This window comes from Macrotis lagotis, chromosome 5 (assembly GCF_037893015.1).
Source record: "Macrotis lagotis isolate mMagLag1 chromosome 5, bilby.v1.9.chrom.fasta, whole genome shotgun sequence".
In the NCBI taxonomy this organism is placed as follows: Eukaryota; Metazoa; Chordata; class Mammalia; order Peramelemorphia; family Peramelidae; genus Macrotis; species Macrotis lagotis.
Window position 1 is genome coordinate 153,242,539 of NC_133662.1, and position 25,324 is coordinate 153,267,862.

Consider the following 25,324-nt stretch of genomic DNA (forward strand, 5'->3'; position numbering starts at 1 on the left):
GTTGAATCTAAAGTATAGAAGGTTTTTTTTTTCTGGGTTCTAGCTCTTCAATTGATTTTGTGTCATTAACAAGCCCAGTTGGAGTGTTACTGTTTTCTTCTTAATGTCAAAATTTATGTACCAAATATCAAAACAATAATCCAAATATTTGCAGTCTGACTTTATACCACTGCTAGTGAAAGAGGACTTCAAGGATCTGGATTAGTTTTCTTGACATTTTATTATCTGAGTTATTTGTGACAAGTCACAAATTTCTTTAACTTTGACTTCCTCATTTTTAGAATGATAATACTCACATCAGTAGTACCTGTTTCATAAAATTGTGAGAATCAGATGAGATATTTGCACACACACACATCCATACAAACACACATTTATATACATGTGCATGTATGTATATGCGTATACATCTATTGATATATGTATTTTTATATGTGTGTATATGTGTGTGTGTGTGTGTGTGTGTGTGTGTACATTCCTAATAGTTAACTTATGCAAAATATTAGGCAATTAATCTTTAGTCACCAGATGAATCAATTACTGTTTCTTTTTATAGATTCATAAAATCCCAAGTTTACAACTAAGTTTTCTATTTATATTTTGTGGAGGTTGAAGGGATCTAATACATATAGGCAAAGAAAGAAATAATATCAAAATGTTTCAGGAGTAAAATGTGTTTCTAGATATACTTTTCCATAGAATGAAAATAATTGCATTGGTAGAATTAAAATTGATTAATTTAAAGGAATAGTTCAGAGGTATTTGAGCTCTTCTTGAGTACTTAATGTAATGATTGTGTTAATTGATCTTTCTGACTATAGACACTATCTCAATAGGGTCTGCATATAATTTACAATGCATGTTATATATCAAAACTTTTAAATAATTTTCTTTTGACCCAAGGACTTTCTTGGCAATTTGGTAAATATTGTTTCTTGATGTCCTCTTAGAATAATGTTTTTAATAAAATAAAATAAAAATACAGCATTATAAAGGAAACCAGTTATTTTAAAATCATTATTAGATACTTTTAAAAGTTCAATGAAATCCAGATTAAGAATCTCTAATGATAATATATATAGCAATATAATACTCTATCATGTATGACATCTCAGCTTTGTAATATTTCTCCTTGCTCCTTTGCATTATTCCTTCCTTTAGGCATAACACTTTGTACTTTAGTTTTCAGGTGGTGGTAATATATCTGTTGATTTAAATGAAACCTCCTTCTTGATGGAGAAGAGCTCATTTTATGTTTTTTAAAACATTTTCATGATTATAATGTACCTAATAAGTATGTTTTTTTTTTGGTTTTTGAAACTTTGAACACTTGTCAATCAAATATGATTTCTAGTCCAATATGCAATAAATAAGGGAGGAAGGGGAAAATAAAAAAAAAACTTGGTTTGAATTTTGCTTTTTTTCCCCAAACCATTATGTTCCTGTTGTGAAAATAAACCCATACCAAGAATTATGTAGGTAACTAAATATTCCTTCCTCAAATATTTGAAAGGTCTATTATTATCATCTACTGTTCATCATTGGAACCAAAATGATGGAGTGAGTTAGCAATTAGTCAAACTCTTCCAATATTCCTGTACAAATAATTTTTGAAATAATATTTTAAATTAAACTACAAAGTATAAGAGTCAACAAAGGGTCAGAATGAGACATTTTTCCAGTACAAGAAAACTTGAGGTCAACAAAAGCTATCTCTTAGACCAAATTATGGATTGATCTTTTGAAGGTTTTTGGAGGCAGTTGTGGCAGCAGCAATTTTATGAACTCTCAAGAAGGAGGTCAGGGAAATAGTGAGAAATAAATTATACATGAGTTGACATTGGACACAGGACCCTGTTGAATTGTCCATCTCCTTTTCTATATCATAATTTCAGGGTAGAGAGAAGCACTGAGTAGCAGTCTCAAGGGATCAAAGGATCTAGTTGCATTTTCAGGGCAAATATGAGAACTAGCTCTTATGGCTAGAGAGGAGCAGGGGACTTTCCTAGGTAAAGAGCAGAGCATAGAAAGGAGAGTAGTGGTCATACCTCTCCCCAGATCACAGCATCTTGGAAGAGCCAAAAACTTACTGACCTTCAGAATTGGTTCTGAAAATAGGAGCACAAAAAAAGCCACAGCAACAAAAATTTTACCACAAATTCATTGTATGATTTTAAGGAATACCAAACCATAAACTCAGAATATAAAAGCAGTTACAAGCATCTCTTCAAAGATTAAAGGACAGAGAGAATTCCTGGAAGACTTAAAGAGTGAGAGAAGAGTGGTAGAGAGAAAACTGGGAAAGAAAGAGGACGATGCAAAAAAATTATGAAAAGAATTAATAATGGCAAAAAGAGGTACAAAAATAACTAAGAAATCAATAACTTAAAAAAAATTGGCTAAATGGCAAAAGAGGAAAAAAAACTCGTTGAAGAAAATAAATCCATAAAAATTAGAACTGGTGATATGGAACCTAATGACTCCACAAAACAGTAAAAAGCAATAAAACAATTAAAATAGAAAAAAATAATCCCTAGAAAAATAATTGACCAGGGAAATGAAACAAAGAGAAATTTTTAAAATATTGAATTGCCTAAAACTCAACCACAAAGAGAACTTAGACATTGCATTTCAGGAAATTATAAAGGGAAATTATCCCTATATCTTAGATACAGAAAGTAAAATAGAAATTTAAGGAAGCACCAATCTGAAATTTATTGCAAAATGAAAAAAATCCAGAAATATTATAGTTAAGTTCCAGAGATCACAGTCAAGAAGAAATATTGCAATGTTTCTATAAAATGGTGCTAAAGTAAAAATGCAAATCTCAAAACATTGAACCTATGGAAACTAGGATGTTAGATTGCTGGGGCTACTAAAATTCATAATCTTTAGTAATTGCTGAAAATATACTTTCTGAATATAATTCTTTTTAAGTAAAGATTCATTCTCATAATATACACTTTTCCTACTGCAATAACAATGAAATAACCTGAAGAATGCAAGATAGGAAAGGCAATGCCTGTTGGACCAAGACAAAAGAAATCATCCCAGCAAAACACCAAGGTAAAAAAGGGAAAGGGACAACATGCCATCTTTAAATTCCCTTTTGAGTTTGTAGTTGAACTGATCCCACTAAAAAGCACAAGGCTCAAGGTGAGTTCTTGGTCTCCAGTAGGAATTTAAGCAGCTTCAGGAGGGTGCAGGATACTCTCAGGGGGGGTGTCCATTTTCCCATATTTTTTCATTTCCCTTAAGTGTATTTCAGAAGTTACTTTAGTAATTTTTGCTGTGGATTCACAAAGAATTTTATGAATTAATTTTAATGGATATGTGCCTCACATTTTTTTCTATTCAACATAGCCACAAACATAAAAAATACCAACACAAAAAAAAATATAGTTAATATTAAAATGATATGGAATCTTGAATTCACAAAAATTAAACACAAAAATGCTGAGGATTGATCATATTGCAAGCAGCCAGAAATGACCATTCAAATATCATGAACTCACAATGAGGATAATAAATGATTTAACAAATTAAAAGGAGTTAAAAATTTAAAGGAGTTGGAATATTCTGGAAGGCAAATGAGCTAAAATTGCAAACAAGAATTACCTACCCAATAAAACTGACTATCCTATAGTGGGGAAAAAAGGACTTTTTAATGACAGCAAGTACTTCCAAGCATTCCTGATAAGAAGGTTAAAGCTATAAAGGTCATTTGACTTTCAATCACCAGACTCAAAATAAGCATAAAGATATAAACATAAAAGAGAATCACAAGGAATTCAAAGAGATTAAACTGTTAATATTTCTATAGGGAAAGAAGATATATTTAACTTCTATTTATCATTATAAGGACAGTTAAAATGAAACTACATGGAGGGCATGGAAGAGGGTTGATTATGTTGGGATGCACTAAAAAAGAGTGAAAAATAAGGATGGGAGAATGATGATGGCAGAGTAAAATTGAAGGCAATGATCTCACAAAAAAGAGACACAAAAAAGCTTATTTAAGTGGAGTAGAAAATGTGGGATTAGCAAGCAATTTTGGGAGAGAGAGAGAGAGAGAGAGAGAGAGAGAGAGAAAGACAGAGCGAGACAGAGAGAGACACAGAGACACAAAGAGAGAGAGATGGAAGGAGCAAGTGAGAAACTGAGACTCAGTTGGGCATATAAATCTATCTTCACCAATCAACAGGGAGGTAGAAAAGAAAGAAAGGAGATAAAGTCATAAAAGGTGATTAGATTACAGGAATAAGTGTTCAGAAAGAAAATATACTTTTGAAGTTGGTGAAAGTAAAAAGAGAATGAGGATAAATATTAGAAAATAGGATGGAGAAAAATATGCAGTGATCAAAACTGAATGTGAATGAGATGAATTCATCCATAAAATGGAGACAGAGAGTGGAATGTACTAGAAGGCAGAATTCAATAATAAATTGCTTATAAGAGACATACTTGAAACAGAAAGATATACAAAAATAGTTGAAACAAGGGGTTGGAGCAGAATCTATCATGCTTCAGTTTAATTAAAGAAAGGCAGACAAGCTATCATAATTTTGGAAAAACAAAAGCAATAGCAGACTCAAAAGATATGATCAAAGAAACTATTTTACTATAAACAAAAATGTATTATCAAATTTTTTTTCAACATAGTTCTTTTATTGAGTTCATATTTATCAAATATAAACATAAGAACCATTTTGCAGTTTATCAGTGGTCAAAGATTATGAAGAGGTAGTTTACAGAAGAAGAAATAAAAGCTATTTATGGCCCTATGGAGAATAAAACATTCTAAATCTTTATTGATCAGAGAATTTCAAAATAAAACTACTCTGAGACACTTCCTCACACCCATTAGACTCCCTAACATGACAAACATTGAAGGGGATGTAGAAAAATACACACAGCAATCCATTGTAAGTGTAGTTGTGAACTGGTTCATCAATTCTGGGGATCAATTTGAAACCATACCCAAAGTGCTATAAAACAGTCTACCCGGCACTGGTACAGATAGATTGTTATACCAAAAAGATCAAAGAAAATGGAAAGAACCAAAAGTATAAAAATATTTGTAGCAGCTCATTTGGTTGTGGCAAAGAACTGGAAATTGAAGGGATGTTTGTCAATTGGGGATTGACTGAGTAAGTTGTATTAGATGATGGTGATGAAATACTATTATGTTGTAAAAAGTGGTGAGGAGAATGATTTTTGGAAAAGAATCAGAAAAGACTTATATGAACTGATGTAGAGCAAATCGAGAAGAACCAGGAGATTCACAAAAATCCAAGAGCACTTTGCCATTACCTTCAGCTTATTTTACAGTTAAGGAAACTGAGGAAAAAAAGATTAAGTTACTTGCCTGGGATCACTTAGCTTTTAAGTTTCTGAGGCACGGTTTGAATCCAGAATGATGATTCTTTTTGAGTCCAGGCTTTGTATTCTATCCATTGTGCCACCTAACTGTTCCCATTAATAAAAGTATTCATTCTCATTTTGCAGATGAGGAAACTAGAATTGAGCAGAGTTAAGTAACTTGCCCATCTTTCACATAACTAGTAACTGTCTATGGTGGGTCTTTTTGAGTTCAGATCAAGTCCTTTATTCATTATACCACAGCATCTTTATTAATTCAGACTGTAACTATCTATGACTTAGTTAATAGTTTCATCAGTTCCATGGCCACTTTTTATCCTTATTAACTTAATTAGTAATTTCTGTTAGATGATTACCCTCATTTTCTCTTTTTTAAAAAAGAAGCTTAAATCCACTGAGTATTCATAACCTAATGATCAGCCTTCTGGTTGCAATTTTAACTTGGTTAGTTAGATAATAGAACTCTTCCATTTCCAGACTTTTTCTTGAAGCCACTCAAACAGTTTTGGTACTAGGGCTCATGTTCTGATGCCACACTACAGTATCTTAGAATCAGTTTCAAGATGTGTGTATATAGAAGGATGACTTTATCAGAGAATGTCAAGGATATATGACTTAAAGCTAAATTCTTTAGAAAATTGTCTGAGACTCCCAGAAGCTAAATTACTTGCCTATAGACAAATGGCAAGTATGTGTCATCAACAATCTTTGAACTGAGTTTTTCTTAACCCCAACTTCAGCACTTTACACACAATGCCAAAGTTACTTTATTTCATTGGATTTAATCTTCCCTTTAAAAAAAGATGATACTTATATAACAGAGATTACTAATTAAGGTTGTAATGATTAAAGTGGACCTATTTTACATGTAAGACAAACTTTGAATTGCTAAATGACCATAAAATATTACAAGTTACTATATTCTGACCTGGTAAATTCTCCAGTCTTCGTGCTGCAAAACTTTGATTTAGATTTATCAACTTGTTAAATATGAGGGAATGTTCAATTCTGCTATTTGTCAGAGAAGAGAAAAGCCTAATAAACAACAAACAACACACCTAACAACAAAGAAAATGCTTTTATTGTATAGCTCTTGATTTCAAATTGGTAGAGCATTTTTCAGATACCTAAATATCAGTCACTATTTAAGAGTTAACTCCTATGGTTAAAGTCAGAAGAAAGATTTGTGTTTAACAATAAAGATATGTGATTTCAACTGCTCTGATCTTTGATACAATTGCAAACATTATAGCATTTAACCTACAAGTGTTCCATGAAGAAAGAAAGCCTGAAATGATGTTACAATTATTCTGGAAACATTCATTGAGACAACAAATGGAATGATGAACATTTTGATGTAGAGATTTTCCCCCACTTTTAGCGGGGTAGAGTAAATGCTTTTCTAGCAGTTCTGCCAAATTTTGCAAAGACTGGGACACTCAATGGTCATCCTTCTGTGCATTCTATGAGGAAAATAAAGAAATTTTGAGTTTTCTATATTTGAAATTTTAATTTGATTTGATTAACACCTTTTATGTGTATTTAATAATGAACAGTCTATATTGGTTAATAGTGCAGATACTTGTCACAGTGGATAGATTACTGACTCTGGATTGAGAAAGATCCAAGATCAAAGCCAGCCTGAGTCACTTACTAGGTATATGACACTGCACAAGTCATTTAATTCTTTTTGCTTTGTTTCCTCTTTTATAAATGAGCTAAAGAAGGAAATAACAAAACACTCTAGTGTCTTTGCCAGGAAATTTCTAGATAGAGTCATGAAGAGTCAGATATATCTGAAATGACTCAGCAACATGTTGGTTAATGGGTAACAAAACAGAAATAAAATCACGTATCTCCCAGAATGGTTTTGAGAAAAAAAAATGAGATAGTTGTAAAGCTTTTTTTTTTGTTTGTTTTTTTCAAGGCAGGTTAAATGACTTGTCCAAGATCACACAGATAAGTAAATATTAAGTGTCTGAAGCTGGATTTGAGCTCAGGTCCTCCTGACTCCAGGATCAGTGTTCTATCCACTGCACCACCTAGCTGACCCTTATAAACTGTTTTAAAAACCTTTCAGGATTATATAAATGCTAGCTATTCTTCCTTTTCTTATGTGGTGATGATGATGATGATGATACACTCTTGAATAGGACAGTTCTGAATTCTAGAGATACTGGTAAAAGCCAAAAGAAATTGTCTGTGGAACTAAGACTAATCAAAATGTAAGTTTTGACTTTTATTTTCAACCAGTTTTGGTTTACCCCTTCTTAGACAGTTTGACATATCCCCACTTCCCAAGTAATAAGAGGTAATCATGTTGATTCTGAACTTTGTGTGGATATCCATTTAGCTTTAGTCCTATGGTAGCTCAGAACTCTTGGGTTCAAGTGAACCCAAGCTTCAACCTCCCTGGTAGTAGGGAATACAGGCATATGCCAGCACTCTTGATAACATGCTATTTTCAAAATGCAAATTTAAGGCAATAATGTGTATAATCAAGTTTCAGGAAAGGTGCAAACAGAAATTCCTGATTCATAACCATAAAATCATTCTTTAAAATATTTTGGCTTAGAGTTCCTAGGTCTAGGTGGATCCAAGGTGATGGTGTGATGCTAGGCAGCTCCCAGAATGTTTGCTGTAACAACTTTAAATGAGGCCTTAAGCATACCCTAAAGTAAACAGAATTCACACACACACACACACACACACACACACACACACACACACACACACACAAAGAGAAACACCAGATTGAATCAACTTTTCAACTAAAGATTTCTTGGAGGAACTTCAGAAAAGGTCTTTCCCTTGTAGGGAAGTTTAACCCAGTGTAGGCAGGAGAATTGAGAAGCAAGTTGGAGATTCTTAGCCACAGTTCATCTAAGGTCCTGGATCAGCAGGCCAGCAGTACAGTAGACCAGCAGTAAGGTCCCAATTTAAGCTCAGAAGACAAAGATCAATCCCCACAACATTGGAGCAGGAGGTGGGATTGGTATAGGCTATACTAACACTAGGAATAAATTGCCACAACCTGAATTGTTAGAGTGGAAAGCCAGGGACAAGACATTGATTCATATCACAAAAAGTTTGGGGCTATACACCCTGTGCCCCAGGAGCAGAGTTCAGTGATCAAAATGAGTACCAATCAAAAATTGCTACCCATGGAAAGCTACTATTCTGATGGGGAAACTAAAAATACAATCTCAAAATAAAGAAAGTAGTGACAAAATGCCTACATGTGTAGTCTCAAATGGATTATGAATTGGTCTCAAATCCAAAAAGACCTCCTAGAAGAGTTTAAAAAATATTATTTTAAAAACCAAAGTAGACAGGCAGCTAGGCAGCTCAGTGAATAGAGTACTGCCCCTGGAGTCAGGAGGACCTGAGTTCAAATCCGGTCTCAAACATATAATTACCTAGCTGTGTGACCTTGGGCAAGTCACTTAATCCCACTGTCTTGTAAAAAAAATGAAAGAAGAGAGGAAGAAGAACAATTGAGAAAAAGAAATTTATTATGTAGAAAAATTATGAAAAATTGGCTTAAGAAAGCAATAACTTTAAAAGTAAAAATTGGCAAAAGAGAAAAAAGAAAACTTTAAAAATACAATTGTTCACCTGCAAAAGGAAAACAACACACCTAAAAGTAAAATTAACCAACTGGAAAAGGAAAAACAAAAGCAAACTGAAGAAAATAAACCATAAAAGTAAGAATTGGACAAATGGAAACTAATGACTGTATGAGACTTTAGAAGGCTGAAAAATTACTCACCTGGAATACATATCTAGGAGAGAGAGAATTTTTTAATAATTGGCCTATCTGAAAGCCACAATCTAAGAGTCTGGGCAATACCTTTCATGAAATTATCAAGGAAAATTGCCATAATATCCTTGACCAAGAAAATAAAATAATCCTTCAAAGACTTCATTGATCATCCCCAGAAAGGGAACCCAAAATAAAAATTCTAAAGAATATTGTAGTCAAATTTCATCTCAGCTAAAGGAGAAAATACTTCAAGCTGCCAGAAGGCAGCGATTTAAATTACAGGATTACACAGGATTTATCAACTTCAACATTAAAGGATCAAAGGATCAAAATATGATATTTTGAAGGGCAAAGAAGCTTGAAATATAAGCAAGAACCAAGTACCTTGCAAAATTCAGGATATTCTTTCAGAGGAAAAGTTGGATTTTCAACAAAATAGAGAATTTCCAAACTTACCTGCTAAAAAGACCAGAACTGAATAGAAAAACTAATTTTAAAATACAAGACTCAAAGAGATGCAGAAAAAGATAAATTAAAAAGAAAAAAAAGGTAATCAATATGAATTCTTGATTATAATATGATAATACTTACAACTCTTGAGAATTGTATTTCTATGTAAATAGTTGGAGGGAATATACTTGGACGGAAAATGTGGGTATAAATTGTTTATGATATGATGATATGTATGACTTTTGAAAATTGTATTTCTTTTTTTTGTTTGTTTGTTTTTAGCTTGGCAAACTGGGTTAAGTGGCTGGCCCAAGGCCACACAGCTAGGTAATTAAGTTTCTGAGACCGGATTTGAATTCAGGTACTCCTGACTCCAGGGCCAGTGCTTTATCCACTGCACCACTTAGCCGCCCCTGAAAATTGTATTTCTAATGGCAATATTGAGGGGAATATACGTGGACAGAGAACGAGGAGGTGAAGTGATTATGATTATAACTTTTGAGAATTGTACTTCTAACAGGACAGTTGAAAGGTGTATACTTTGACAGAGAGTAGGGGTAGAAGATAAGTTGATTGGTTGGTTGGTTCTTGTCCTTCATCATTGAAGATCAAAATGACATCACTGTGTTAGAGATAGAATACAGTATGTCTGGCTGTGGCTGATTAGACTCATAAGTGCTCGGAATGTTCTACCATAGGTCAGGCACAAATGGTCCATGTGAATACCTGGGGTTTTTACTCAAAATTTACGAATCTCATGTTTCTCACGAGCTACTTCATTTCTGCCTCACTCATAGAACATAGTATACTCTCTCATGAGAGTATATCATGCTAAGTGGTCCTGTTTCACTGTCTCCCAGGGTGCACAGTCAACTCTAAAATTATTAAGAAAGCTTCAGGTTATCTTGGTATCATTTCTTCTGACTCCCCCCCATGAGCACTTGCCCCTTAACAAGCATATGTTTGGCATTCTAACAATATGGACAGACCATCCTAGTTATGTTTGCTGTAGTAAAGTTTGAATGTTTGACAATTTAATTTGAGAAAGGACCTCAGTGTCTGGTATCTTTTGCTGAGTGAATTTCAGAGTCTTCCTAAGATAATTTAAATGGAAATGATACAATTTCCTGGCATAGCACTAGTAGACTGTCTAGGTTTCACAGGCAAAGAGGTCAGTACAAAGGCTCTGTTGACTTTCAGTTTGATAGACAGTCTAATACTTCTCTTCCACACTTTCTTTTGGAACCTCCCAAACAGTGAGCTAGCTCTGGAAATATATGCACCAACCTCTTTATCAATGTGTACCTCCCTGGAAAGTACACTGCCAAAGTAAGTGAAGTTATCCATAGTATTGAAAACTTCTTCATTTGCTATAATTGATGTTTCCACATCTGGATTATGTAGAGTTGACTGATGGAGCCACCTGTGTTTTCTTGGTGTTGCTATCCCAAAATTAGCACAAGTAGAAGAGATTAGATCCATACTTTGTTGCATCTCAGCCTTAGAGACTGTATTGAGTGCACAATCATATGCAAACAGAATATTTGCACCAAAAGTCCCTCAACTTTGGTCTTGGCTTGTAGCCTTTTCAAGCTGAGGAATTTACCATCAGTGTGATACCTGACTTTGATGTCACGTTCATCCTCAGCAAAAGTATCTAATAACATAGCCGCAACCATCATGACATAAAGCAGGGGAGAAAGGACACATCCTTGTTTCACTCAATCAGTTAAATAAGAAATCATGAGATTTCCCAGGTACCCAGAACCCAGGCAAGTACACCATCATGAAACTGATGTACAACACTGATGAACTTCTCCAGGCAATCAAATTTTGACATAATTTTCCACAAGATCTCATGACTGATGGTATCAAAGACCATGGTCACATCCAAAATATCAAAAACATATCTGTTCTGTTCCTGGCATTTTTCCTGGAAATTTTTGGCAGCAAACACCATATTAATTGTTCCTTGTCTCTCTCTAGAGCCACACTGACTTTCATGTAGATGACTATCTTCCAGGTGAAGGATCAGTCTATTGAGAAGGATTCTAGCAAGAATCTTACCAGCAATGACTAGAAGAGAAACACCCCTGTGATTGTCACAGGACAATCTATTCCCTTTACCTTTATAGAAATAGACAATGGAGCATTCTTGAATTCCTGGGAGATAATCTCTTCATACCATATAACCTGGAAAATTTCAATCAACTTTTGGATGATCAATGGACCCCTTCTTGTAAATCTCAGTTGGAATACAATTAGCACCAGGTGCTTTGCCACAAGCAAGGATTTTAATGGCATTTAAAATCCTCTTCTTCAGACAAGTATAAAGCAATTAAGACAGTAAAAAGAGAATTAGCCTGGGAGAAGAAGGCAGAGGTATTAGAGGATAAATAGCACCACAGGGAGTGACACAAAGGACCTATTACAGTAGAGGGAAAGAAGGGAAATGTAACCCTGAGCAAAACTCACTCCCAACAGATTTAGCTCAAAGAGGAAATAACATATAATCTCAGTTGGGTTTAGAAACTTATCATGCCCTACAGGAAAGTAGGAGGGGAATGGGGAAATGAAAGATAAAGGAAAGGCTGAGAAAAGGGAGGAGAAAAAGGAAAGGAAATGGAAAAAGTGAATGGGAAAAGACAAGGAAAGAAGACTGATAGAGAAAGGGCAGTTTGAGGAAGGCAGCAGTCAGAAGTAAAACATTGGTGAGGAGGAATAGGGGAATAGAAAAACAGGGAAAATGAGATGGAGGTAAATATAGAGTTAGTAATCAGAGTTGTGAATGTGAATGGGATGAGCTCACCCATAAAATAAAAATGGACACCAGAGTGCATTAAAAAGTGTTAAAAGAAAAAATACATTAGAAGCAGAGAGATACACACAGGGTAAGAGTAAAAGTGTGGGGCAGAATATATTATGTTTCAACTAAAGCTAAAAAGCAGGAGTAGCAATCCTGATCTTAAACAAAAAAAAACCCCAAAATAAATCTAATTGAAAGAAATAATGAAGCTACATCTTCCTAAAATGTACCATAGACTATGATGTAATATCAATATTAAACATATATGCACCATGTGGTATAGCATCCAAATTCTTAGAAGAGAATGTGAGTCACAGTAAGATATAGCCAATAAATTATGATAGTGGGGTATCACAATCTTCTTGTCTCAGAATGAGATAAAGCTAATGACAAAATAAACAAGAAGGAACTTAATAAATGAATAGAATTTTAGAAAAGTTATATATGATATTATATCATATCAAGAGAATATTAAATAGGTAAATAAAATAATAAATCATTTCTGTAGTACATGGCACCTGCACAAAATTAATCTTGTAGTAGGGCATAAGAGTCTCACAATCACATGCAGAAAGACAGAGACATTAGATGCTTCCTTTTCAGATCATGATACAATAAAAATTACTTGTAATAAAAGGTCATGGAAAAATGAACTAAAAACTAATCAGAAACTAAACAACAATTTCAAAGGATGAGTGGATCAGTCATTAAATCATAGGCAATGACAATTATGAAACATTATACCAGAACTTGTAGGATGCATCCAAAGCAATTATAAGGGAACATTTTTAAATTCTAAATGCTTACATGAACAAAATACAGTTATAATTGATTAAGAAATTAGGCATGTAAATGTAATAGCTATAAAAAGAATAAATTAAAAATGTCAAATTAATATCAAATTAAAAATTCTGAAAATCAAAGGAGAAATTAAATAAAATGAATGTAAGGAAACTATTGAATTAATAAATAAAACTAAGAATTGTTTTATGAAAAGCAAACAAATAGAGAATTTGATTACTCTGGTTCAAAAAAAGAAAGAAGAAATACAAATTACCAGAATCAAAAATGAAAAGGATGAAGTCATCACTAATGAAGAAGAAATTAAAATAATAATTAAGAGTTATTTTCCCCAACTGTATGCTGACAAATCTGATAAGTAAAATGGATGAATATTTATAAAAATATAAATTGCTTAGCTTATGAGAAGAGGAAATAAAATACTTAAATAATTCCATTTCAAAAAAAATTCAATTTTAAAAAACCATCAATAAACTCCCTAAGGAAAAAAAATGTAGGATAAGATGGATTTACAAGTCTCCCAAAAATATACAGGATAATTATTTCCAATTCTAAACAAGCTATCTGAAAAAATAAGTGAAGAAGGAGTTATGTAAAATTCCTTTTTTCACAAAAACATGATTCTGATACCTAAATCAGGAAGAATGAAACTGAGCAAGGGAAATTAAATGCTAATACACCAAATGAATATTGATTAAAAAATTTAAATAAAATTTTAGGAAAGAGATGATAGCAAATTCTCATTGACTATGACACTATGACAAAATGAGAGTTATACCAGGTATGTGGGTTTGTTTCAATATTAGAAAAAACAATTAGTATCATTCATCATATTAACAACAAAACTAACAGAAATTATTATTATATCAATTGATGTGAAAATTCCTTTGTCAAAATATAAGTACCAGTCCCTATTTAAAACACTAGGGAACATAGGAATAAATCAAGTTTTCCATAAAATTAAAAGCGTTATCTATTTAAAACCATCAGGAAGCATTAGGGCAATGGGGAAAAAATGGAAACATTTCCAGTAAAATCAGGGGTAAAACAAGGATGCACCAATATTATTCAATTCTGTATAAAAAATGTTAGGTTTGGCAAAAAGAGAATATAAAGAAATGGAAGGAATTAGACTAGACAATGAGAAAACAGAATTCTCACTCTTTGCAACTTATATGATGGATACTTAAAGAATTTTATAATAGATCAAATATATTCTACCTATTTGTTTTATGGAAAAGGGATAAATTTATGACCAAACAAGAATTAAAGCACATTATAATATACAAAATGAATGATTTTGATTATATTAAATTAAAATTTTTTTTGCAGTAATAAAATCTTTTCTGCCAAAATTAGAAGAAAAATGGAAAGCTAGAAAATAGTCTTCACAACCAGGAGTTCTAATAAAGGCCTTATTTCTAAAATATATAGGGAATTGCATGAAATGTAAAAGGTCACAAGGCATTCCCCAATTGATAAATGGACAAAGATAAGAACAGACAATTTTCAAATGAAGAAATTAAAGCTATATATAAATATATGAAAAAATGCTCAAAATCACTATTGATTAGAGAAATGCAAATTAAAACAGCAATGAGGTATCATGTCACACCTATTAGATTAGCTCAGATGAGGAAATGGGAAGATGATCAATGTTGGAGAGGTTGTGGGAGCATTGGGACAGTTGTGAACGAATCCAACCTTTCTGGAGAGCAATATGGAACTATGCCCAAAGAGCAAGAAAACTGTTCATACCCTTTGACCCAGAAAATCTAATTCTAGGCCTATATCTAGAAGAAATTATAAAAAATTGGGTGAAGTGCTACATGTTACAAAATATTCATAGCTGCTCTTTTTGTAGTGGTAAAAAATTGGAAATTGAGACAAGACCTGTCAATCGAGGAATGGCTAAACAAGTCATAGTACATGAATATTATGGAATATTATTGTTCTATAAGAAACAATAAATGGTCAGACTCTAGAGAACCATGGAATGACTTAGGGAATCTAATACTGAGCAAATGAGTAGAGCCAAGAGAACAATTTACACATCAACATTATGAGTTGAACAACCTTGATGGAGACAATCCCTCTTGGCAGTCCTTAGAGCTAGGACAACCCTATTTGACAGATTATGGATTACATTATCCCCAACCAGAGGAAGTAAAACAAAAAACAAAACAAAACACACAGAAAAAAAATACCCCTATTGAATCTGATGAACACTTCATAAAAATTTTCTCTTATGTATCTTTCTCTTGATCCTAATTCCTCATGCCAAAAATTACTAATTTTTAAATATGTTTAACAAAATATGTATGTGAAATACTAACCTGACTGTTCCCAACTGAGGGGAGGGGGGGTAGGAAGGGAGGGTGGAGGGAAACTTCATAACTTGGAATAATGTACATACAAATGGATGAAAATAAATAAAAAAAGAGAATTCTAGAAAATCAAATGAAAAACTACTTGAAATCATTAGCAACTTTTAGCGAAGTGACAGGATATAAAATAAAGTCACATAAATCAGCACCATTTCTATACATGATGAATAAAGTCTATCAGCAAGAAATAGAGAAATTTCATTTAAAATAATTGTTCACAACTTAAAATTCTTGATAATTTGCCTCCCAAGATAAACCCAGAACTATATGAACATATTACAGAACACTTTTTTACAAAACAAAGGAAGATCTAAACATTTGAGTACATAGATAGGCTCAGTTAATATAATAAAAATGGCAATTCTACCTATATTTGCTATTTATTCAGTGACATAACAATCATTTATTTTACAGAGTTGCAACAAAATTAGTATGGAGGAACAAGAGGTCAAGAATATAAGTGATGAATGATGAAAAAAATGCTAAGGAAAGTGATCTGCCTCTAATAGATCTAAAAATTTTTCCTAATGAATCAGTCATAAAAACAGTCTGGCAAGAGTAAAGAAATACAGTGGTGCATCAGTGGAGTAGATTAGGTAAGAACTCACTATTTGACAAAAATTAGTATGTCGTTTTCTATATACATACATAGTAGTATTGCAAAAACTAGACATAGATCAATGTCTTATGTCTTTTACCAAGAAAAAGATAAAATGGACACAGTTTTTAGACACAAAGGTTGATACCATAGAGGAGTTTATGAAAAAGGAAGAGATAGAGAGCATAACCAATTACAAAATGGATAATTTCAACTACACTAAATTAATTGGGTTTTGCACAAATAAAATCAATGCAACCAAGTTTAAAAGGAATACAAAAAAGCTGGGAAACAATTTTCACAGTTAGTGTTTCTGATAAAGGACTCGTTTTTAAAATGTCTGGAGAATACAAGTCAGTTTCCAATTGATAAATGGTCAAAGGTTAAGAGCAGACAGTTTTCATATTAAGAAATCAAAACTATACATAGTAATATGAAAAAATGCTCCAAACCATTATTGATTAAAGACATAATAATTAAAACAACTCTCATTTCAAACCAATCAGATTGGTTAAGATGACAAAAAAGAAATTGATCAATATTGGATAGGATGTGAAGGAACTGGTATGCTAATTCATTGTTGTGGAGTTGTGAACTGTTCCAACCATTCTGGACAACAATTCGGACTGTGCATATTGTCTGATTTGGAAATACCACTATTTGATTTATATTCCAAAGAAATCATAAAAGGTGGGGGGAGACCCACATGATATTTATAGTAGCTTTTATATAACAAAGGAATTTGGAAAAATGCTAGTCATGGTAAAGAATTGGAGATTGGTTATGCTCTATGAATGTGATGGAATGCTATTGTTCTTTAAGAAATCATGAGCAACTGGACTTCAGAAAAGCCTGGAAAGACTTGCATGCACTGATGATGAGTGAAGTGAACAAAAACAGGAGAACATTTTGCACTCTATAAGCAAGATTGTGAGATGACCAGTTCTAATGTGTGCAGCTACTCTCACCAGTTCAATGATTAAGGACAGTCCTGAGAGACCCATTATGGAAAATGACATTACATCCAGAGGAAAAAAAATTATTCTGAATTTAAAGAAAAGCATATTATGTACACTTTTTGAGATTTCTTTTATTTTGTTCTTTTTTTGGGGAGGTTTCCCCCTTAGTTCTAATTCTTCTCTCATAAAATGATGAATATGAAAAAATGCTAAATATAATTGTCTATGTACCATTCTATAACAATGTTTATTGTTATGGGGAGAGGGGAGGAAAGGGAGTGTGGCAGAAAAATGTGGGACTCAAAAGCTTATGAAAGGATCAGTGTTGAAATCTAGCTCTGCATATTTTAGGAAATGAAAAAAATTGCATTTGAAAAAATTTAAAATAACTTAATTGCCTTCCAATAAATGTGACATAGTAGAAAAAAACATTTTAAATGGATTCAGAAGGGACCTCATTTTGAATCCTAGTGCTAATACTTTCTAGTAAATCACTTATCTTTAAGATATAGTTTCCTCATCTAAAGTAAGAATAATCATATCTCTATATCTACTTAACAGAATTTCTCTGAAGTAAACTACTTTATAAATCTCAAAATGCTAAACATGCATAAATTTTCATTATAATATTCTCAGGTGCATATTCACATAAATATATCTAAGTTTTTATCTTTTAGAATAAAATTAATCAACATTTTCTTACTACTTTGAGGAAAGAAATCAGAAAAATTGACAGGAACAATATATTTAACATGTGAGCTAATGAAATAAGAAATTCACACAATTCATTGATTTATAACAGCAGTCATTCTTGTGAGTAAAGAAGTGGGAGAAATGTTTATTATAAATTGAAGACTGTTCAGTTCTGAGTGATTTGTCTTTCTATAATCAGGTTCCCATATTTGGAAAGTTCTTGTAAGAATTTCAAACTGGGCAAAAGTTAAGAAATTTGAAGTGGCATATCATGAAATTTCTCCCTGAAGTTGTGGATCCATTAGCAGAATGACTATGAACTTTCTTACCCAAGAATATCATTCATAAGGGCAAGTTCTTAATTCATTAGCATTGGGGCCTAGACATATGCTTTTTCTTTTCTCAGCTAGTAATGACTTCTGAATCATAATACTGAGCTCCAAATGATCTTTTGTTGCATTTAAATGTAATTACTCAAGTTGATCATTTTTATATTACTGGAAAAATAGTTCCTTTGGTCTTAAATAAAAATGAAGATTCAAAAACAAGCTGTTCCTTTTCTCCTCCCATCCAACTATAATCTAGTAGCTCCCTGTCTTTGATAACATTTTCAAAGTCATAATTACAATGAGTTTCCCAATTTAAAAAGAAGATATTATGGTGTTAATCTCAAAAGGGAGATAGTAAGAACTATTTGACTATTTATCAAAAATGCTTTGATGTAAATTATATACCCTTTGTGAAGATTGTATAGAATATGCTATTGTAAAGCAAAATGAATTATTAAATAAGAAACAGGGTGACTTTCAAAAATGTTTCTTGTATAATTGATTGCTACTTTACATGACATTATGTTTTACAATGTATGCTAAACTGTAGAATTTGCATATATTTGTATTTGTTATAGGTTGCCAACTCTCTTATGCTAGAAAACTTTGATTAGTATGGAAAGATTTTTTAAGACCATTCACTCTCATTCCCAGCTTCTTTATTTTTCTGAAGATTAAAACTGCATTAATCACTGCATTTCTGTTACCTAATGACTGTCCTTTATTCCTTTAGTCATAGTTTTTTGTACCTGGTATTCATAAGACAGACTGTTCAGTGGCCCAGAGAATGGAGATGATACAAACTAATAAGAAAATCATTCCATCGAAAACAAAAAAGATTAATATGGTTTGACTTTTTCAAATTAACTGTTTTTCCTAAATATATTCTTTTATTACAGTGAGTTGCTCTTGAGGGTGTAGACAAAGTCTGAAATGATATATGTTCTCCATGCAAAATGAAGGAAACAATGCAGCTACAAGTGTTTGACTTCATCTATCAGAAAGTCTCTTAGTAGAAAAGACCCCTGTAAATTTTTTGGTAGCAAATTCTTTAGTTGAGAAAGCATTTTATTTGGTAGCTCTCAGGATTTAAATATCCCATAAATAATTTTGTGCCACTTGATATTGCCCCAAATCTTTCTATACTGGCATCTCTGATTAATCACTATTTTCTGTAAGAACTATTAGGGGTTGTAAAGAAAATTAAAAGATTCCCTGTGAACAGAAATAGCATGGAAGACTATATATAATTATGCGTTTTAATGGTCTTTGCCTACAGGGCCAGCTATATGTTCCTCTCTCCAGAGAGCTATGGACTCAGGTAAATGGAACAATTAGGAAACAATAGATCTACCTTTGCCACAAAATAATATTTGCTACAGTCTATTGACAAAAATAATAAACAGCATACCTGAGTTATCTAATCATTATGTCTAGCAGAGTACAGATGTAAGGATATGATTAGTATTTGTACATAGTTCTTTTTTTTTATTTATTTCTTTGTATCGCTTTATGCCTACACAGTGATTGGCAAAATAGTTGCTGCTTAAAAGATTCTTGGTCAATAACTGATTGATCAACTGGTGTTTTAAAGGAATATGTGATGGGGAATATTCTTTTTGTCATTTTGAAATTTAATCCACTATAGTTAGACATCTCTATGACATTATCTAAATAGAGAAAGTCTAAGACAAGATTGGAAAGAAGACAAAAATAGTAACTTTCTAATAGTAGACTGTTTTTGTCAGTTGCCCTATCATTCCTCCCATATCTCTGCCCCTGTGAAATCCTTACATGGTGATTAAAATTCCATCTCTTGGTTTAACTAGCCTGGTCCTTAGATCACAAAAAATACTCAGTTAACCCATCCATACTTAAATGTTCTTTCCGCTTGATGGAAGTCATTAGATAATATTCAATACCTTCTTCCCCTACAAATATATAAATATTTAGACATATTGTATTATTTTTTCAATATTTGATATTTCTGTTCATAGGGAGCTTTTCCCTACCTAAGATAAATGCAGCCTTTATTCTGACATTCAAGCTACAGATACCACCAAGAAAAAGAGAAGATTCAAAGAAGTTTTCAATGGTAGACATAATAGAAGATCATCAGTGAATGTCTGTCTCTTTGGGGGGAAACAAAAAGGAAAGTCCAAGAGACAGGAGAGCTGGGAAAGCCAGCAGAAGGCTCTTAGACACTGTGCAATTCGGTTCTGACAGCCTCACAATAGCAGAGGTCCCAGCTTCTAGATTTCAAGGCAGCAGCTAGATTTCAAGTCATCCCAACCTTTACCAAAGTCTGAACCCTAGGAACATTGGGGTAAAAGACAGGACTGGGTTGGGAACAAGCCACTGATAAGTCAGAATATGGTCATAAAGGAGGAAACAAATCTTTGCAAAGGCAAGGACTGGAATGCATAGGCAACATATAGGCCAATGACAAGCCTGGGATCAGATCTCCAGTCTCAGCAACAAAGGAAAAAAAGCTTGGATCTAAAATCCCTATAGCCCAGAAACAGAGCTAAAACAACAAAGATCAGCAGAAAAGCTAAACGAGTATTCACTATAGAAAACTACTTTATAAACAAAGATGACAGCAACGTCATATCTATAGAAGAAATCAGTGAAAATTCACTCATGGGGGAAGTATCAAAACAGTCTATACAATGGGCTCAAAGACAAAAGCTCATTGAAGAGTTTAAAAAAATTTAAAAACCAAAGAAGAGAGGAGGAAGACAAATGGAAAAAAAGAAATGAGAGTCATGCAGGAAATTTATGAAAAACTGACCAAAGAAATCAACTCCATTAAAAGTAAAAATAAGCAACTGGAAAAGGAAACACAAAAGCTAATTGAAGAAAATAAAATCCTAAAAATTAAAATTGAACAAATGGAAACCAATGAATCTACAAGATTACAAGATTCCATCAAACAAAATTAAAAGGCTGGAAAAACTGAAGAAAAGGTAAAGTACCTTTTAGGGATAACGAATGATCTAGAAATTAGATCCATAAGGGACAATCTATGAATCACCATACTACCAGAAAGCCTAGATCAAAAAAATGGACCTGGAAAACATCATTCAGGAAATTATGAGGAAAAACTGTCCAAATCTGCTAGAACAAGAAAGCAATGTAACCACTGAAAAAATCCACAGAAATCCAAGAGATCCCAGGATAAAAATTTCGAGGGCTATTATAATAAAATTCCAGAACTCTCAAATAAAAGAGAGAATATTGCAAGCAGGAAAAATAAAACTCACATAGGAACTATGAGCCTCAACACTGAAGGATCAGAAGACCTGGAATAACATAAATCAGAGAGTAAAGGAATAACACATGTCAGAGAGCAAAGGACCTGGGATTACAAACCAGAATGTACTACCCTGCAATATTTAACATATACTGTCAGGGGAAAAAGATGGATGTTCAACAAACTAGAGGCCAGAATTTCTTGACACAAAGACCAGAACTGAATAAAGAGTTGTATACAACCCTAAAAGGAAAGATATAACACTTCTAATTCTTGAGAAGTTTATTTATTTTAACATAATTAAAGGCTACAATATAATTGAAGAAATTGGACTTAGAGGATATGGGTATAGTTGGATCTTATCATTCCATAGGAGAGGTCCAAGATGACTTCATCATATTTGAGACAGAAATCCCTAATGAAAAGTGGGGTGCTAACTTTAAACTTAAGTGCCTCATTATTCTTTGACCCACTTTAATTCTGCTGTGCTAAGCACTTTGTTTAATGAGGGTATCATAAACTGTGAGGTCCTGCGTCAGTGTCTCTGTAACTTATAATCATTTATAAAGTTCTCAGTTGAGACCTCCAGTACTTAGGGATCTTTAAGATTCTTGTAGTTAATTAGATCAGGGTTTGACCTAATTAACTCTTCACTGATCAAGGGGTTAAATACCCTAGATGGGGAAGGCAGTGAAATGGGAAAGAAAATAGGCCTTGCTTTATTTAACAAGAGATTAAGTACCCTGGGTGGGGGGCAGGGGTAAAGTGTGAGAGAAATTAGGCTTGCAGAGAGGGGCACAAATAGTTCAAGAAATGATTTGACTTTGGTCGAATTTTGTCTCATCAAGAGGACTGTGTGTCCTTGGAACCTTACCCCCTTTGAAAAGGGGGTAAGATGAAAAAGTGATTATAAAAATAATTGATGTAATTTGAGACAAAGTTGTTTATCAAGCAGACAAGCAAACAATCTGGGATGATACTTTGATAACAATATAAGCTTATCAAGCAATCAAATAATCAAGTTGTGATTGATAATACTTGATTAATAGTACTAGATTAATAAATAGCGCCAAGTGAAAGGCACAATGATTTATAATTTTAGGGGGAAAGAAAGGAGAGTGTGAACTCTGAGTAAATTCTATTTAATAGATTTGGCCCAGAGAGGGAATAAGGTACATTCTCACTTGAGTTTAAAAATTTATCCTAATTTACAAGAAAGGGGGGATGGTGAAAAGGAACATAAGGTATGAAGGGACTAAAAAAAGGGAAGGCAAAGGCAAAAGTGAGATTAAACTGAAAGTTAAATTTTAAAAGAAAAGTACAAGGGGGAAAAGGAATAAAATTCTAGTGAGGAGGAATAAGAGGAAAGGAAAGAGAAAAATATAAAGATAACATGGAGAGAAATACAGAATTAGTAATTTTAACTGTAAATGTGAATGGGATAGTATAATGGATTAATAAACTCCCTAAGAAAATGTCTCCAGTTCCAGATGGATCTACAAGTGAATTAAAAAACCAGAATCCTACAATATGTTGTTTACAAGAAACATATGTGAAACATAGAGATACACACAGGGTAAAGGTAAAATGGATGAAAAGTATATCATGTCTCTGTTAAGGTTAAAAAAATCAGGGGTAGCAATCCTAATCTCAGGTAAAGTGAAAGCAAAAAGCAATCTCATTAAAAAGGATAAGGAAGAAAACTATATTTTCTTAAAAGGCACCACTGGTAATGAAACTATATCATTATTAAACATGAAAGCACCTACTGGCATGGCATCCAAAATCCTAGAGGAAAAAGCTGAGTAAATTACAAGACAGCAAAACTTTAATAATGGGTGACCTCAATCTTCTTCTCTCAGAACTAGGTAAATATAATCACAAAATACACAATAAGGAAGTTTAGAAGATGAATAAAATCTTAGAAAATTTAGGTGTGATAGACCTCTAGAAAAAACAATGGGGATAGAAAAGAATATACCTTTTTATAAGGAATACATGGCACCTATACCAAAATTGACCATGTACTAGGGCACAAAAAATATTTTATTCAAATGCAGAAAGGCAGAAATTATAAATGCCCACTTCTCAGACCATGATGCAATAAAAATTACATGTAATAAAAGGTCATGGAAAGATAAACCAAAAACTAATTGGAAATTAAATAACTTCATTTTAAAGAATGGGTGGATAAAACAGCAAATAATAGAAATAATTAATAATTTTATCCAAGAAATGATACTAATGAGAAATCATAGGAAAATTTGTGGGATGCAGCCAAGGCAGTTTTGAAGGTAAACTTTATATCTCTAAAGTCTATATGAATAAAATAGAGAAGAAGAGATCAGTGAATTGGGTCTACAACTAAAAAAAACTAGAAAAAAGAACAAATTAAACATTGCCCAATTAAATACAAAATTAGAAATTCTGAAAATCAAGGGAGAAATTAATAAAATTGAAAGCAAGAATACCATTGATCTCATGACACTAAGAGTTGCAGGGTAGCTAGGTGGTGCAGTGGATAGAGTTCCGGCCCTGGAATCAGGAGTACCTGAGTTCAAATCCAGCCTCATTGACTTGATAATTGCCTAGCTGTGTGACCTTGAGCAAATCACTTAAGTCCATTTCCTTAAATAAATTTAAAAACAACTAAGAGTTGTTTTTATGTAAGAGCCAATAAAACAGATAAATCTTTGGGTAATCTGATTTTAAAAAAATAAGATAACCAAATTACGAGTATCAAAAGTGGAAAGGGTGAACTGACCACCACTGAGGAGGAAATTAAAGAGAAAATTCAGAGTTACTTGGCCAAACTGTATGACAATAAATTGGATAACTTGAATGAAATGGATGTACATTTACAAAAATACAAACTTCCCAGAGTAACAGAAGAGTAAGTAAAATACTTAAATAATCCAGTTTCAGAAAAACAAATTGAAGAAGCCATCAATAAACTCCCTAAGAAAAAGTCTCCAGTTCCAGATGGATCTATGAGTGAATTCTACTAAACATTTAAAGAACAATTAATTCCTATTCTTCAAAAATTATTTTAAAAAATGAGAGTGGAAGGAATTCTACCAAACTCTTTTTATTACACCAACATGGTGCTGAAACCTAAACCCGGGAAGAACCAAAACAGACAAAGAAAATTATAGACCAATGTCCTTAATGAATATTGATGCAAAAATTTAATACAAAATTTTGGCAATGAAACTAAAGTTAGTTATTAATAGGATAATACACCTGTAATCAGGTAGAATTTATTGCAGGTAGGCAGGGATGGTTCAATATTAGGAAAACACTCAACTTAATTAAACATATTAGTAGCAAAACCAAGAGAAATCATATAAATATCTCAATAGATGCTGAAAAAGTCTTTGATGAAATAAAGCATCCATTCTTATCAAAAACACTAAAAAAATTTAGGAACAAATGGAGTTTTCCTTAAAATAATAAATAGTATCCATCTGAAAACATCAACAAATATTAAATGTAATGGGAACGAACTTGGAGAATTTCCAATAAAATCAGGGGTGAAACAAGGATGTCATTACTCTTTGATACAGTATTAGAAACACTAGCTGTAGCAATGAGAAGAAAAAGAAATTGAATGTATCATAATTGGCAATGAGGAAGCAAAACTTTCACTCTTTGCAGATGATATAATGGTATACTTAGAGAACCTGAGAAAATCATCTAAAATACTCCTTGGAACAATTAAAAAATTCATCAGAATAGCAGGTTATAAAATAAATCCACATAATTTATCAGCATTTCTATTTATGAACAACAAAGTCCAAAAGCAAGAGATAGAGAAATTCCATTTAAAGTAACTATAATCAATATTGAATCCTTGAGCCTCCCAAGACAAACCCAGAAACTATATGAACACAAGAG